This window comes from Phallusia mammillata, chromosome 6 (genome assembly GCF_965637545.1).
Source record: "Phallusia mammillata chromosome 6, kaPhaMamm4.hap1.1, whole genome shotgun sequence".
NCBI lineage: Eukaryota > Metazoa > Chordata > Ascidiacea > Phlebobranchia > Ascidiidae > Phallusia > Phallusia mammillata.
In genome coordinates this window covers 13,545,921-13,559,631 of record NC_137257.1, presented here as the reverse complement: position 1 = coordinate 13,559,631, position 13,711 = coordinate 13,545,921, and positions in this window count along the sequence as shown.

Here is a 13,711-nt window from a genome sequence, read left to right as displayed (position 1 = left end):
CTCATTTCTCTTTGCGAGGCGAATTTCCACCAAAATCTACGCAACGTTTAAATCGCAACTTGAAGTGTTAGCTCATAAATTTGGAAACGACTACATTGAAACGAAATTTGGCTTGGATCTAGATAAATTAGGAATAAACACCGCCACGTAAAGCTCAACATACTGGTTTAATGAATTATTATGTATTACGCACAGTGCATTGTTTTGTGCTTATCGTATTATATATATTGTATTACTCTCACTTACGCTAAAAACGTCACTCAGTTAACTCGCAACCTTTTTTATGTTCAAAACTATGTTTATTATTGCGTAGTGCAATAAATCCCATAAAAACTAACGAGAAGACTTTAAGTTTAACATTTACCGTTCTGTTATCTTTACATCCCTCTTTAAAAGTTAAATTTTCCATCGTAATTGTAAAGTAACTCGTAACGTCATTAACATCTCACTGCCGCTTGCGCCATATTTCCTTGTATTATTCACGCCACTTTTTTGTTAGCCAACTTTTATTTTGGTTATCCGTACCTATTTTAACTGGAGACGACATGATAATTTTATTATCGGTCGGTCGTCACATGTTGAGGCGGGGTCGGGGCCTCTACAGGAAAAAAAAAAAAAAAATTTTTTTTTCGACTTTAATTATTTCAAATCGGTTGCCTAACGCTGCGGACGGTTGGTTGGTAGGTTTGTTTTTTTATTACCCATTAGAAGTGTTGCTGGGCCTTACACAAAGCCGTGGGGGCGCCAATGAGGCTCCCCGTGATCCAGAAGTTGAGCTGAAGCGCACAGCTGCAAGGGCTGATCGGCTAATTAGGTTCGGTAATTATGCCAGACCTGCTGGCCCCAGCAAGTCGCGCCGGAGCCAATCCGGTAATTACCGGGTGGCTACCACACCTATGTGCCTGCAATGCTTCGAATAAACTCAAAATGAACAGGTCTGCGCAATTGGAAAACACGCCACAATGTTACAGTAGCACTGCACAAAGTTAGTATCACATTGTTTTGGCCACTACTTTGCTCTAGTGGACATATCATGCGCGACATCAACTGACTGGGGATGTTTTTCTTGCCATTTCACTCGTAAAAATATCCCGTGTCTTGAAATAAAGCATGTACGGTCTTCAGGTAGCCGCCTGTTACCTTATAACAGTATTCTATTTGAATAAGGTAAGATTTCACGATTTCAACACTTCGGTGTTACTTTTTTCGACTTTAATTATTTCAAATCGGTTCCCTAACGCTGCGGACGGTTGGTTGGTTGGTTTTTTTTTATTACCCATTAGAAGTGTTGCTGGGCCTCACACAAAGTCGTGGGGGCGCCAATGAGGCTCCCCGTGGTGCAGAAGTTGAGCTGAAGCGCACAGCTGCACGGACTGGTCGGCTAATTATGTTCGGTAATTATGCCAGACCTGCAGGCCCCAGCAAGTCGCGCCTGAGCCAACCCGGTAATTACCGGGTGGCTACCACACCTATGTGCTTGCAATGCTCCGGATAAACTCACCATGAACAGGTCTGCGCAAGTGGAAAACACGCCACAATGTTCTAGTACAGGGGTGGGCAACATACGGCCCGCGGGCCGGATCCGGCCCGCGACGGGATTTTAAGCGGCCCGCGGACAGTTTCCGGTCTTACATGATAATGTGGCCCGCGGCCACAGTCTGCCGCAATCCCCCATTACTTGCTTACTACGTCAAATTACAGTTGTAACGCACAGTAACGCTCCCCAATAGCAAAAAAAATTCCCGCCGTTGTTACCATTGCACCATACGTCCATTGTTACGACATAACTACCAACCTTGTGTGTGTCCTACTTTAACGGTTTTCTTTGTTTCCACACGTATAGCCTAGTTCAGGGGTGGGGAACCTGCGGCCTAAAGGCCACATGAGGCCTTTTAGGGCACTAAGTGCGGCTTTCGATGGCAAAATACATTTTTAAGATGTTGATATAACCGACTGCACCAGGCGCTGAAAAAAATAGACAGAAACGTATTTTTGACTTTATTGCAGATTATTTTTTGATTAGTTCCAGGGCAGCGGTTTTCAAACAAGACCCATGTGGTCCCATAGTGGTACATAAAGCGATTTCCATAGTTAGGACTACCAAAAACTCCAGGTTCAGCAATTTCTAGGTTAAATAAATCCTGAATGTTGTAGTGAAGATGAAAATGTAGTGAGGAATTTTAATTAGCTGAGACCGTAAGTCCTACAAACTACGAGGAAATAGCAAAACGACCATTCTGTAAGTCAAAAAGTTTGAACATCACTGCCCTTGGCCTGGAAAATAGTCTATGCGGCCTACACGAGTGTCGATAAATCGTTTGGTAGCCTTTATAAACAAAAAGGTTCCCCACCCCTGGTTTATGTGGTCAAAAATCCGTTTCAAATCACTGGATAAATACGCGATTAATGTATCGATTCAGGAATCCGGCCCGCCAAGTACTTCATTTTCCCATATCAGGCCCGCCGACTGGAGAAGTTGCCCGCCCCTGTTCTAGTAGCACTGCACAAAGTTAGTATCACATTGTTTTGGCCACTACTTTGCTCTAGTGGACATATCATGCGCGACACCGACTGACTGGGGATTTTTTCTTGCCATTTCACTCGTAAAAATAACCCGTGTCTTGAAATGAAGCATGTACGGGCTTCAGGTAGCCGCCTGTTACCTTATAACAGTATTCTATTTGAATAAGGTAAGATTTCACGATTTCAACACTTCGGTGTTACTTTTTTTCGACTTTAATTATTTCAAATCGGTTGCCTAACGCTGCGGACGGTTGGTTGGTAGGTTTGTTTTTTTATTACCCATTAGAAGTGTTGCTGGGCCTTACACAAAGCCGTGGGGGCGCCAATGAGGCTCCCCGTGATCCAGAAGTTGAGCTGAAGCGCACAGCTGCAAGGGCTGATCGGCTAATTATGTTCGGTAATTATGCCAGACCTGCTGGCCCCAGCAAGTCGCGCCGGAGCCAATCCGGTAATTGCCGGGTGGCTACCACACCTATGTGCCTGCAATGCTTCGAATAAACTCAAAATGAACAGGTCTGCGCAATTGGAAAACACGCCACAATGTTACAGTAGCACTGCACAAAGTTAGTATCACATTGTTTTGGCCACTACTTTGCTCTAGTGGACATATCATGCGCGACATCAACTGACTGGGGATGTTTTTCTTGCCATTTCACTCGTAAAAATATCCCGTGTCTTGAAATAAAGCATGTACGGTCTTCAGGTAGCCGCCTGTTACCTTATAACAGTATTCTATTTGAATAAGGTAAGATTTCACGATTTCAACACTTCGGTGTTACTTTTTTCGACTTTAATTATTTCAAATCGGTTCCCTAACGCTGCGGACGGTTGGTTGGTTGGTTTTTTTTTATTACCCATTAGAAGTGTTGCTGGGCCTCACACAAAGTCGTGGGGGCGCCAATGAGGCTCCCCGTGGTGCAGAAGTTGAGCTGAAGCGCACAGCTGCACGGACTGGTCGGCTAATTATGTTCGGTAATTATGCCAGACCTGCAGGCCCCAGCAAGTCGCGCCTGAGCCAACCCGGTAATTGCCGGGTGGCTACCACACCTATGTGCCTGCAATGCTTCGAATAAACTCAAAATGAACAGGTCTGCGCAATTGGAAAACACGCCACAATGTTACAGTAGCACTGCACAAAGTTAGTATCACATTGTTTTGGCCACTACTTTGCTCTAGTGGACATATCATGCGCGACACCGACTGACTGGGGATTTTTTCTTGCCATTTCACTCGTAAAAATAACCCGTGTCTTGAAATGAAGCATGTACGGGCTTCAGGTAGCCGCCTGTTACCTTATAACAGTATTCTATTTGAATAAGGTAAGATTTCACGATTTCAACACTTCGGTGTTACTTTTTTTCGACTTTAATTATTTCAAATCGGTTGCCTAACGCTGCGGACGGTTGGTTGGTAGGTTTTTTTTTTTTATTACCCATTAGAAGTGTTGCTGGGCCTTACACAAAGCCGTGGGGGCGCCAATGAGGCTCCCCGTGATCCAGAAGTTGAGCTGAAGCGCACAGCTGCAAGGGCTGATCGGCTAATTAGGTTCGGTAATTATGCCAGACTTGCTGGCCCCAGCAAGTCGCGCCGGAGCCAATCCGGTAATTACCGGGTGGCTACCACACCTATGTGCCTGCAATGCTTCGAATAAACTCAAAATGAACAGGTCTGCGCAATTGGAAAACACGCCACAATGTTACAGTAGCACTGCACAAAGTTAGTATCACATTGTTTTGGCCACTACTTTGCTCTAGTGGACATATCATGCGCGACATCAACTGACTGGGGATGTTTTTCTTGCCATTTCACTCGTAAAAATATCCCGTGTCTTGAAATAAAGCATGTACGGTCTTCAGGTAGCCGCCTGTTACCTTATAACAGTATTCTATTTGAATAAGGTAAGATTTCACGATTTCAACACTTCGGTGTTACTTTTTTCGACTTTAATTATTTCAAATCGGTTCCCTAACGCTGCGGACGGTTGGTTGGTTGGTTTTTTTTTATTACCCATTAGAAGTGTTGCTGGGCCTCACACAAAGTCGTGGGGGCGCCAATGAGGCTCCCCGTGGTGCAGAAGTTGAGCTGAAGCGCACAGCTGCACGGACTGGTCGGCTAATTATGTTCGGTAATTATGCCAGACCTGCAGGCCCCAGCAAGTCGCGCCTGAGCCAACCCGGTAATTACCGGGTGGCTACCACACCTATGTGCTTGCAATGCTCCGGATAAACTCACCATGAACAGGTCTGCGCAAGTGGAAAACACGCCACAATGTTCTAGTAGCACTGCACAAAGTTAGTATCACATTGTTTTGGCCACTACTTTGCTCTAGTGGACATATCATGCGCGACACCGACTGACTGGGGATTTTTTCTTGCCATTTCACTCGTAAAAATAACCCGTGTCTTGAAATGAAGCATGTACGGGCTTCAGGTAGCCGCCTGTTACCTTATAACAGTATTCTATTTGAATAAGGTAAGATTTCACGATTTCAACACTTCGGTGTTACTTTTTTTCGACTTTAATTATTTCAAATCGGTTGCCTAACGCTGCGGACGGTTGGTTGGTAGGTTTGTTTTTTTATTACCCATTAGAAGTGTTGCTGGGCCTTACACAAAGCCGTGGGGGCGCCAATGAGGCTCCCCGTGATCCAGAAGTTGAGCTGAAGCGCACAGCTGCAAGGGCTGATCGGCTAATTATGTTCGGTAATTATGCCAGACCTGCTGGCCCCAGCAAGTCGCGCCGGAGCCAATCCGGTAATTGCCGGGTGGCTACCACACCTATGTGCCTGCAATGCTTCGAATAAACTCAAAATGAACAGGTCTGCGCAATTGGAAAACACGCCACAATGTTACAGTAGCACTGCACAAAGTTAGTATCACATTGTTTTGGCCACTACTTTGCTCTAGTGGACATATCATGCGCGACATCAACTGACTGGGGATGTTTTTCTTGCCATTTCACTCGTAAAAATATCCCGTGTCTTGAAATAAAGCATGTACGGTCTTCAGGTAGCCGCCTGTTACCTTATAACAGTATTCTATTTGAATAAGGTAAGATTTCACGATTTCAACACTTCGGTGTTACTTTTTTCGACTTTAATTATTTCAAATCGGTTCCCTAACGCTGCGGACGGTTGGTTGGTTGGTTTTTTTTTATTACCCATTAGAAGTGTTGCTGGGCCTCACACAAAGTCGTGGGGGCGCCAATGAGGCTCCCCGTGGTGCAGAAGTTGAGCTGAAGCGCACAGCTGCACGGACTGGTCGGCTAATTATGTTCGGTAATTATGCCAGACCTGCAGGCCCCAGCAAGTCGCGCCTGAGCCAACCCGGTAATTACCGGGTGGCTACCACACCTATGTGCTTGCAATGCTCCGGATAAAGTCACCATGAACAGGTCTGCGCAAGTGGAAAACACGCCACAATGTTCTAGTAGCACTGCACAAAGTTAGTATCACATTGTTTTGGCCACTACTTTGCTCTAGTGGACATATCATGCGCGACACCGACTGACTGGGGATTTTTTCTTGCCATTTCACTCGTAAAAATAACCCGTGTCTTGAAATGAAGCATGTACGGGCTTCAGGTAGCCGCCTGTTACCTTATAACAGTATTCTATTTGAATAAGGTAAGATTTCACGATCTCAACACTTCGGTGTTACTTTTTTTCGACTTTAATTATTTCAAATCGGTTGCCTAACGCTGCGGACGGTTGGTTGGTAGGTTTGTTTTTTTATTACCCATTAGAAGTGTTGCTGGGCCTTACACAAAGCCGTGGGGGCGCCAATGAGGCTCCCCGTGATCCAGAAGTTGAGCTGAAGCGCACAGCTGCAAGGGCTGATCGGCTAATTATGTTCGGTAATTATGCCAGACCTGCTGGCCCCAGCAAGTCGCGCCGGAGCCAATCCGGTAATTGCCGGGTGGCTACCACACCTATGTGCCTGCAATGCTTCGAATAAACTCAAAATGAACAGGTCTGCGCAATTGGAAAACACGCCACAATGTTACAGTAGCACTGCACAAAGTTAGTATCACATTGTTTTGGCCACTACTTTGCTCTAGTGGACATATCATGCGCGACACCGACTGACTGGGGATTTTTTCTTGCCATTTCACTCGTAAAAATAACCCGTGTCTTGAAATGAAGCATGTACGGGCTTCAGGTAGCCGCCTGTTACCTTATAACAGTATTCTATTTGAATAAGGTAAGATTTCACGATTTCAACACTTCGGTGTTACTTTTTTTCGACTTTAATTATTTCAAATCGGTTGCCTAACGCTGCGGACGGTTGGTTGGTAGGTTTTTTTTTTTTATTACCCATTAGAAGTGTTGCTGGGCCTTACACAAAGCCGTGGGGGCGCCAATGAGGCTCCCCGTGATCCAGAAGTTGAGCTGAAGCGCACAGCTGCAAGGGCTGATCGGCTAATTAGGTTCGGTAATTATGCCAGACCTGCTGGCCCCAGCAAGTCGCGCCGGAGCCAATCCGGTAATTGCCGGGTGGCTACCACACCTATGTGCCTGCAATGCTTCGAATAAACTCAAAATGAACAGGTCTGCGCAATTGGAAAACACGCCACAATGTTACAGTAGCACTGCACAAAGTTAGTATCACATTGTTTTGGCCACTACTTTGCTCTAGTGGACATATCATGCGCGACATCAACTGACTGGGGATGTTTTTCTTGCCATTTCACTCGTAAAAATATCCCGTGTCTTGAAATAAAGCATGTACGGTCTTCAGGTAGCCGCCTGTTACCTTATAACAGTATTCTATTTGAATAAGGTAAGATTTCACGATTTCAACACTTCGGTGTTACTTTTTTCGACTTTAATTATTTCAAATCGGTTCCCTAACGCTGCGGACGGTTGGTTGGTTGGTTTTTTTTTATTACCCATTAGAAGTGTTGCTGGGCCTCACACAAAGTCGTGGGGGCGCCAATGAGGCTCCCCGTGGTGCAGAAGTTGAGCTGAAGCGCACAGCTGCACGGACTGGTCGGCTAATTATGTTCGGTAATTATGCCAGACCTGCAGGCCCCAGCAAGTCGCGCCTGAGCCAACCCGGTAATTACCGGGTGGCTACCACACCTATGTGCTTGCAATGCTCCGGATAAACTCACCATGAACAGGTCTGCGCAAGTGGAAAACACGCCACAATGTTCTAGTAGCACTGCACAAAGTTAGTATCACATTGTTTTGGCCACTACTTTGCTCTAGTGGACATATCATGCGCGACACCGACTGACTGGGGATTTTTTCTTGCCATTTCACTCGTAAAAATAACCCGTGTCTTGAAATGAAGCATGTACGGGCTTCAGGTAGCCGCCTGTTACCTTATAACAGTATTCTATTTGAATAAGGTAAGATTTCACGATTTCAACACTTCGGTGTTACTTTTTTTCGACTTTAATTATTTCAAATCGGTTGCCTAACGCTGCGGACGGTTGGTTGGTAGGTTTGTTTTTTTATTACCCATTAGAAGTGTTGCTGGGCCTTACACAAAGCCGTGGGGGCGCCAATGAGGCTCCCCGTGATCCAGAAGTTGAGCTGAAGCGCACAGCTGCAAGGGCTGATCGGCTAATTATGTTCGGTAATTATGCCAGACCTGCTGGCCCCAGCAAGTCGCGCCGGAGCCAATCCGGTAATTGCCGGGTGGCTACCACACCTATGTGCCTGCAATGCTTCGAATAAACTCAAAATGAACAGGTCTGCGCAATTGGAAAACACGCCACAATGTTACAGTAGCACTGCACAAAGTTAGTATCACATTGTTTTGGCCACTACTTTGCTCTAGTGGACATATCATGCGCGACATCAACTGACTGGGGATGTTTTTCTTGCCATTTCACTCGTAAAAATATCCCGTGTCTTGAAATAAAGCATGTACGGTCTTCAGGTAGCCGCCTGTTACCTTATAACAGTATTCTATTTGAATAAGGTAAGATTTCACGATTTCAACACTTCGGTGTTACTTTTTTCGACTTTAATTATTTCAAATCGGTTCCCTAACGCTGCGGACGGTTGGTTGGTTGGTTTTTTTTTATTACCCATTAGAAGTGTTGCTGGGCCTCACACAAAGTCGTGGGGGCGCCAATGAGGCTCCCCGTGGTGCAGAAGTTGAGCTGAAGCGCACAGCTGCACGGACTGGTCGGCTAATTATGTTCGGTAATTATGCCAGACCTGCAGGCCCCAGCAAGTCGCGCCTGAGCCAACCCGGTAATTACCGGGTGGCTACCACACCTATGTGCTTGCAATGCTCCGGATAAAGTCACCATGAACAGGTCTGCGCAAGTGGAAAACACGCCACAATGTTCTAGTAGCACTGCACAAAGTTAGTATCACATTGTTTTGGCCACTACTTTGCTCTAGTGGACATATCATGCGCGACACCGACTGACTGGGGATTTTTTCTTGCCATTTCACTCGTAAAAATAACCCGTGTCTTGAAATGAAGCATGTACGGGCTTCAGGTAGCCGCCTGTTACCTTATAACAGTATTCTATTTGAATAAGGTAAGATTTCACGATCTCAACACTTCGGTGTTACTTTTTTTCGACTTTAATTATTTCAAATCGGTTGCCTAACGCTGCGGACGGTTGGTTGGTAGGTTTGTTTTTTTATTACCCATTAGAAGTGTTGCTGGGCCTTACACAAAGCCGTGGGGGCGCCAATGAGGCTCCCCGTGATCCAGAAGTTGAGCTGAAGCGCACAGCTGCAAGGGCTGATCGGCTAATTATGTTCGGTAATTATGCCAGACCTGCTGGCCCCAGCAAGTCGCGCCGGAGCCAATCCGGTAATTGCCGGGTGGCTACCACACCTATGTGCCTGCAATGCTTCGAATAAACTCAAAATGAACAGGTCTGCGCAATTGGAAAACACGCCACAATGTTACAGTAGCACTGCACAAAGTTAGTATCACATTGTTTTGGCCACTACTTTGCTCTAGTGGACATATCATGCGCGACACCGACTGACTGGGGATTTTTTCTTGCCATTTCACTCGTAAAAATAACCCGTGTCTTGAAATGAAGAATGTACGGGCTTCAGGTAGCCGCCTGTTACCTTATAACAGTATTCTATTTGAATAAGGTAAGATTTCACGATTTCAACACTTCGGTGTTACTTTTTTTCGACTTTAATTATTTCAAATCGGTTGCCTAACGCTGCGGACGGTTGGTTGGTAGGTTTGTTTTTTTATTACCCATTAGAAGTGTTGCTGGGCCTTACACAAAGCCGTGGGGGCGCCAATGAGGCTCCCCGTGATCCAGAAGTTGAGCTGAAGCGCACAGCTGCAAGGGCTGATCGGCTAATTAGGTTCGGTAATTATGCCAGACCTGCTGGCCCCAGCAAGTCGCGCCGGAGCCAATCCGGTAATTACCGGGTGGCTACCACACCTATGTGCCTGCAATGCTTCGAATAAACTCAAAATGAACAGGTCTGCGCAATTGGAAAACACGCCACAATGTTACAGTAGCACTGCACAAAGTTAGTATCACATTGTTTTGGCCACTACTTTGCTCTAGTGGACATATCATGCGCGACATCAACTGACTGGGGATGTTTTTCTTGCCATTTCACTCGTAAAAATATCCCGTGTCTTGAAATAAAGCATGTACGGTCTTCAGGTAGCCGCCTGTTACCTTATAACAGTATTCTATTTGAATAAGGTAAGATTTCACGATTTCAACACTTCGGTGTTACTTTTTTCGACTTTAATTATTTCAAATCGGTTCCCTAACGCTGCGGACGGTTGGTTGGTTGGTTTTTTTATATTACCCATTAGAAGTGTTGCTGGGCCTCACACAAAGTCGTGGGGGCGCCAATGAGGCTCCCCGTGGTGCAGAAGTTGAGCTGAAGCGCACAGCTGCACGGACTGGTCGGCTAATTATGTTCGGTAATTATGCCAGACCTGCTGGCCCCAGCAAGTCGCGCCTGAGCCAACCCGGTAATTACCGGGTGGCTACCACACCTATGTGCCTGCAATGCTTCGAATAAACTCAAAATGAACAGGTCTGCGCAATTGGAAAACACGCCACAATGTTACAGTAGCACTGCACAAAGTTAGTATCACATTGTTTTGGCCACTACTTTGCTCTAGTGGACATATCATGCGCGACACCGACTGACTGGGATGTTTTTCTTGCCATTTCACTCGTAAAAATAACCCGTGTCTTGAAATGAAGCATGTACGGGCTTCAGGTAGCCGCCTGTTACCTTATAACAGTATTCTATTTGAATAAGGTAAGATTTCACGATTTCAACACTTCGGTGTTACTTTTTTCGACTTTAATTATTTCAAATCGGTTCCCTAACGCTGCGGACGGTTGGTTGGTTGGTTTTTTTTTATTACCCATTAGAAGTGTTGCTGGGCCTCACACAAAGTCGCAGGGCCCAGCAAGTCGCGCCTGAGCCAACCCGGTAATTACCGGGTGGCTACCACACCTATGTGCTTGCAATGCTCCGGATAAAGTCACCATGAACAGGTCTGCGCAAGTGGAAAACACGCCACAATGTTCTAGTAGCACTGCACAAAGTTAGTATCACATTGTTTTGGCCACTACTTTGCTCTAGTGGACATATCATGCGCGACACCGACTGACTGGGGATTTTTTCTTGCCATTTCACTCGTAAAAATAACCCGTGTCTTGAAATGAAGCATGTACGGGCTTCAGGTAGCCGCCTGTTACCTTATAACAGTATTCTATTTGAATAAGGTAAGATTTCACGATTTCAACACTTCGGTGTTACTTTTTTTCGACTTTAATTATTTCAAATCGGTTGCCTAACGCTGCGGACGGTTGGTTGGTAGGTTTGTTTTTTTATTACCCATTAGAAGTGTTGCTGGGCCTTACACAAAGCCGTGGGGGCGCCAATGAGGCTCCCCGTGATCCAGAAGTTGAGCTGAAGCGCACAGCTGCAAGGGCTGATCGGCTAATTAGGTTCGGTAATTATGCCAGACCTGCTGGCCCCAGCAAGTCGCGCCGGAGCCAATCCGGTAATTACCGGGTGGCTACCACACCTATGTGCCTGCAATGCTTCGAATAAACTCAAAATGAACAGGTCTGCGCAATTGGAAAACACGCCACAATGTTACAGTAGCACTGCACAAAGTTAGTATCACATTGTTTTGGCCACTACTTTGCTCTAGTGGACATATCATGCGCGACATCAACTGACTGGGGATGTTTTTCTTGCCATTTCACTCGTAAAAATATCCCGTGTCTTGAAATAAAGCATGTACGGTCTTCAGGTAGCCGCCTGTTACCTTATAACAGTATTCTATTTGAATAAGGTAAGATTTCACGATTTCAACACTTCGGTGTTACTTTTTTCGACTTTAATTATTTCAAATCGGTTCCCTAACGCTGCGGACGGTTGGTTGGTTGGTTTTTTTTTATTACCCATTAGAAGTGTTGCTGGGCCTCACACAAAGTCGTGGGGGCGCCAATGAGGCTCCCCGTGGTGCAGAAGTTGAGCTGAAGCGCACAGCTGCACGGACTGGTCGGCTAATTATGTTCGGTAATTATGCCAGACCTGCAGGCCCCAGCAAGTCGCGCCTGAGCCAACCCGGTAATTACCGGGTGGCTACCACACCTATGTGCTTGCAATGCTCCGGATAAAGTCACCATGAACAGGTCTGCGCAAGTGGAAAACACGCCACAATGTTCTAGTAGCACTGCACAAAGTTAGTATCACATTGTTTTGGCCACTACTTTGCTCTAGTGGACATATCATGCGCGACACCGACTGACTGGGGATTTTTTCTTGCCATTTCACTCGTAAAAATAACCCGTGTCTTGAAATGAAGCATGTACGGGCTTCAGGTAGCCGCCTGTTACCTTATAACAGTATTCTATTTGAATAAGGTAAGATTTCACGATTTCAACACTTCGGTGTTACTTTTTTTCGACTTTAATTATTTCAAATCGGTTGCCTAACGCTGCGGACGGTTGGTTGGTAGGTTTGTTTTTTTATTACCCATTAGAAGTGTTGCTGGGCCTTACACAAAGCCGTGGGGGCGCCAATGAGGCTCCCCGTGATCCAGAAGTTGAGCTGAAGCGCACAGCTGCAAGGGCTGATCGGCTAATTAGGTTCGGTAATTATGCCAGACCTGCTGGCCCCAGCAAGTCGCGCCGGAGCCAATCCGGTAATTACCGGGTGGCTACCACACCTATGTGCCTGCAATGCTTCGAATAAACTCAAAATGAACAGGTCTGCGCAATTGGAAAACACGCCACAATGTTACAGTAGCACTGCACAAAGTTAGTATCACATTGTTTTGGCCACTACTTTGCTCTAGTGGACATATCATGCGCGACATCAACTGACTGGGGATGTTTTTCTTGCCATTTCACTCGTAAAAATATCCCGTGTCTTGAAATAAAGCATGTACGGTCTTCAGGTAGCCGCCTGTTACCTTATAACAGTATTCTATTTGAATAAGGTAAGATTTCACGATTTCAACACTTCGGTGTTACTTTTTTCGACTTTAATTATTTCAAATCGGTTCCCTAACGCTGCGGACGGTTGGTTGGTTGGTTTTTTTATATTACCCATTAGAAGTGTTGCTGGGCCTCACACAAAGTCGTGGGGGCGCCAATGAGGCTCCCCGTGGTGCAGAAGTTGAGCTGAAGCGCACAGCTGCACGGACTGGTCGGCTAATTATGTTCGGTAATTATGCCAGACCTGCTGGCCCCAGCAAGTCGCGCCTGAGCCAACCCGGTAATTACCGGGTGGCTACCACACCTATGTGCCTGCAATGCTTCGAATAAACTCAAAATGAACAGGTCTGCGCAATTGGAAAACACGCCACAATGTTACAGTAGCACTGCACAAAGTTAGTATCACATTGTTTTGGCCACTACTTTGCTCTAGTGGACATATCATGCGCGACACCGACTGACTGGGATTTTTTCTTGCCATTTCACTCGTAAAAATAACCCGTGTCTTGAAATGAAGCATGTACGGGCTTCAGGTAGCCGCCTGTTACCTTATAACAGTATTCTATTTGAATAAGGTAAGATTTCACGATTTCAACACTTCGGTGTTACTTTTTTCGACTTTAATTATTTCAAATCGGTTCCCTAACGCTGCGGACGGTTGGTTGGTTTTTTTTTATTACCCATTAGAAGTGTTGCTGGGCCTCACACAAAGTCGCAGGCCCCAGCAAGTCGCGCCTGAGCCAACCCGGTAA